Source organism: Myodes glareolus, chromosome 26 (genome assembly GCF_982192425.1).
Source record: "Myodes glareolus chromosome 26, mMyoGla1.1, whole genome shotgun sequence".
In the NCBI taxonomy this organism is placed as follows: Eukaryota; Metazoa; Chordata; class Mammalia; order Rodentia; family Cricetidae; genus Myodes; species Myodes glareolus.
Genome location: NC_142051.1, coordinates 37211144 through 37215891, shown reverse-complemented (window position 1 = coordinate 37215891; position 4748 = coordinate 37211144). Strand labels below are relative to the sequence as shown.

At 44.5% G+C, this 4748-nt stretch overlaps 1 pseudogene; it reads left to right on the top strand.

The window, feature by feature from the left end:
* Positions 1 to 3407: 3407 nt before the first annotated feature.
* Positions 3408 to 4100, top strand: LOC148117787 (small ribosomal subunit protein eS6 pseudogene; annotated as a pseudogene).
* The last annotated feature ends 648 nt before the right edge of the window (positions 4101 to 4748 follow it).

Here is a 4748-nt window from a genome sequence, read left to right as displayed (position 1 = left end):
GCAGGCCCTGAGAGGATGCAGGCAAGAAGACAAGATAAAGAAGATCATCTCGCCCCTCCCTCTAAGAGTGAACTCCCTGCATTCGAGGGTTGTGGATGGACAGAGAATGGCTGCAAGCTGAAGTGAAAAGCAGAAGCAGAAGGACAGCTCTTCATGTGGGGTGGTCAGACCAGAGACAGTACGCATGGGATGCTTGTTTGTCAGCACAGCCATGACAGGCACTAAACATCCTCATTAGAGGAGGAAGAGCATCCATAACAACGCTGGGTGCTAATGACAGTCACGGGGTATCTGTAAAACATCGTCGAACGATTAATGTAAGCTTACTGAAGCACCTTATATGTATCAAATCTCATCCAATCAACTACCCAAAAAGGTAGTAGGTATTATGTATGCATTCCGTATTGTCAAATTCTCACAAGCAGTTGACTCATTATGGAAGGCCAGGCAGCTACTAGGTATTTATATTTATATTTAAGTAGTGAGTACAAATTAATTACTTGAGGAAAAACTATCTGCAGCCAACAGGATAGACTAGGGGGTGCGGAGGCTGGAATTAGAGAGAAGAAGAGAGTGCATCAGGCAGAGAGGTGAAAGGGTACACACAGGGTGCCCGGGCCTGATAGCAGGTGCGCTGGGGTGTTGGGGACCACACCAGCATTTCTGGTCACTGTGTCTGGAAGAGAGATCAGAGATAGAGCGGAGCCACAGACTGAGGGTGGAGAGAGAAGTCATAGAAAAACCTGGGCCTGGTCCCACCTTCAAGTCAGGGCAAAGATTGCAACACAGCAGAAAACATCAGGGCACAATCATCCATAATCAATAAGCAATTCAACTGCAATTTCTCATCTCATCAGATGGTTGATAATCGATACCTGTGTCTAATTGCTTAAGTCACAAAACGGAGAGCGCTGTGACATGGCGCTGAATCAAGGCCAACGGAGATGGTGGAGAGATAGAGCACCAAGGAATCCTTCTTAAAATATTTTACAGACAAAAACAGATAATAGGATTCAGGCCCTGGAATTAACAAAATCAATTTAAAAAGAAAAAAAAGGGCTTGGCGCTAAGCAGAATAATGGTGCCTCAAAGACTCTGTCTTCGTTCAGGCTGTTCTACAACAGATTCCTACAGACATGGCGGCTTAAACAGCACACTTCTTTTCTGATAGGCATGGGAGTCCAAGTTCAAGGCATCATAAGATAGATCTAGTGTCTGGTGACGACTCTCTTCCAAATTCACAGACATTACCTTCTCACTGTGTCCTCATTTGGCAGAAAGGGAGCAGAGGAGCTCAGGGGAGGCCCTTTTCATGAGGATGTAGATCCCCTGCGGAAGACTGCACCTGTGGAAATAAATCCCTTGTCAAAGGTTCTACCTTCTAACAGTATCACATTGGGGGTTATACTTTTAGCCAATAAATGTTAGAAGAACACAATCAGTCCACAATAGATGCCCAGAATCTCATTTCCGGGACTTATGAATACTTTATGTTATTTGGCAAAAGGGAAATAAAAATTGCTGATGAAACTGTAACTGTGAGTCAACCTTAAGCCTGACTTTAACTAAGGGAATCGGCTCCGTTTATCAAATCACAAGGGTATTTTAAAAGGTAACAGAGGAGACGGGCGGTAGCTGGAGAGACAGCAACATTGAGAAGATGCTGGAACACTGTTTATATTAATGAGGGAAGAGCATGCGGTTAACAACAGGCACACTCACAGTCTCGAGAAGTCAGACAAGGCTTCGAAACAGATTGTCCCTTAGAGCTTCCAGACAAGAATACACCTAGCGGCACCTTGATTTCAGCCTAGTGAGACCCATTTCAGACTTCTGACACCCAGACCGTTAGTTGATGCATGGTTACTGTTTTAAGCCCCATAATTTGCAGGTATTTGTTACAGCTGTCATGAGAAATTAATATGGCACATTGGAAAACAAACCATCTCTCCAGACAGTTCAGGTTTTCATTTCAGCAATGGATCTGTGGAATGATACTGGTCTATGGGAAACAAACAAATACTAGCAAGCAATCGTTGATTGCTATTTGCGGCCCTGGCACTGTGGGCAGCCGACTACGAATGAAGCCCAAACATGTCTAACTGGGTCATCTTCTAGTTGACATTTACACTGAGGACAAGTCAAGCATCCTGAGAGGAAACATCTTCCTTTTACCTGAGCATATCCCCTTGGAAACCAAAGACGGCCAAACATAGTAATCTCTCTTAACATGGATGAAACACGATCCTTTGTTTTAGCAGCACAATGTACAGGAGAAAGCCCTGCTTCAGGGGAAAGCATCTTAAACTATGTCAATCGCTGACATAAGAAGGTTTTTTTGCTTCATTTCCTTTCTGTCAGATTCTTCCCTTGCCTTCTCTCAGCCAAATGGTATGGCTCCCCCTCCTAAGACCCCAGGTTCTTCTCAGCAGGGTGGAACAGGGTTAAGGGTCATGTGATCCCTTTTGGATCAGCGCAACCCTTAACCTTATTAAGGAAGGAGACAAGAGAATTCCAAGAAGTATTCAACAGTCCCATTAAGCGTCCTTTAACCAGGTACTCCATGGAGTTCAATAACTCAAGGGATGCTACCTTAGAATGTAGAATGAAACCTGCCCTGTTCTGGGGTCAGAAAACAGGGGAGAGCTAAGCTTGGTTAAAAGAGGACTTTAGTTCATTTTGTACAACTTACCGCTCGGGGGCATCTGAGCTGGAGCGGGTTTTGTGCTAACTCAACATTATCACCTGCACAGGGAACTGTGTTACCCGCCCGCTTAACTCGAGTCTGTTACAGAAAACAGCACCTCTGACCTCACTTTCAGACTCGGAATTTCATGAGCGAACACAGATTCTCTAATAGAATCAATTAACCTCCGGCCACATCATAAGCCAATGTCAAGAAGGTAAGCAAATTCCCGCGAGGAAAGGAACAAAAGCGGTAGCCGCCAAACCGACGTCTGTCTCCGTCTCAAGAACTCCTCTCGCCAACAAGTGCTCGGGTCTCAGCTTCCTCCTGCTATCCAGATGGTCAGATAATGAATGATCAACCAAGAATTACTGAGAGTTCAACCAAGCATAGTGGAGACCCAACAACTATAAGGCATTCTTAATGCTGTCTAGAAATCTGTAATTAAGTTAAGAAAATCAGTGAGGGATGGTTACAATGGCTAATTATTCGCTTCTTTGTGTATTTGCTGGCTTTACCTCTATACCATAAACACAAGGACACTTGTGTCCTATCCTGTCATGGTCACAGTCCCCAGGACAGCTGTGCATTCAGCCCTATTCATAAAAGTTTTAAAACACGGAAGCCATAAACATAGGAACAATAACAACAAATTTTCTATCAAGATCTTAAAATCTAAGTTTTTTCTTGTGGCCCCTCCTAGGTAGTTAGCCGTGTCAAGATGAAGCTGAAGATCCTTTTCCCTGCCACCTACCATCGGAAACTCACCGAAGTGAATGATGAACTCAAACTTTGTGCTTTCTATGAGCGGCGCAAGGCCACAGAAGTAGCTGCTGATGCTTTGCGTGGAGAAAAGAAGGGTTGTGTGGTACGAATCAGTGGCGGGAATGGCAAACTGGTTTTCCCATAAAATAAGGCGTCTTGACCCACGCAGAGTGTGCCTGTTGCCAAGTAATGGGTATCCCTGCTATAGACAAAAGAGAACTGGACGTGAGGAGCACAGGTCTGTTTGCAGATGAACCGCAGATGCCAGTCAGAGTGTTTAAACACAGGAATGGAGAGGAGGCTATTCCTGGGTTGATGGAAAGAGCTGGGCCTTTAGGCTGGGGCTCTGAAGAGCTAGCGGGATCTGATAGCCTTTCAGTCTCTATGAAGAAGTTGGTGCCTGCCAGTATGTTGTCAGAGCGCCCTTAAAAAAGCAGGGAAGAAGCACAGGATCAAAGCGCCCATGATTAACGTCTTGTTACTCCATGTGTCCTGCGACGCAAACCCTAACGTGCTGCTCTAACGAAACAATGTACTAAGAAAAATAAAAGAGGAGGCTGCAGGATATGGTAAACTTTGGGCCAAGAGGATGAAGGAAGCAAAAGGAAAATGCCAGGAACAGTTTGCCAGGGGACATTGCCTGAGCTAAGCCCAGTCAAAAATAAGTCCTTAAGGGTCCATAAGGAATCAATGAATGATGAGACATTGAAAAACAAATATCTTGAGATGTAGTTTAGCAGCTATGCTAAACTTAGTAATAAGGTTAAAGGCCATATTTTCCCAGCACTACACATAAGATTAAGAACATGCTACTTGTACATAAGAAGCATGTGTGTGTGAGTATCTACACATGTACAGAAGTTAAAGACACCAAGGAACCTCATGTCTTATAGAATGAATCATGGAAAAGTTAATCTCCCATCCATCGCATTTCATTCCTAATGCAGAACTCAGGTAAAAGAGAGATCAAAGTTTTCTGGTTAAGAAACGTTGTTCAGAATGGGAACGTGGCTGACCGGGTAAAAACTGCTTGCCTTCCAAGAGTGAGGACTGAAGGTTGGAACCTCAGAACCCACATAATAGCTAGGCAGGAGCGCAATCCCAGCACTCAAGAGGCAGAGATAGCAGATCCCAGAGCAAACTGGTTCACTAAACTATCCAGTTTGGGAGCTCTGGGTTCTACTGAGAGCCGCTGGCTCAATAAATTAAGAGGAAAAGTGAAGATGGATTAGGAAGACACCTGGCATCATCTTCAGAACTATTCTCTCTCTAACTCTCTCTCTCTCTCTCTCTCTCT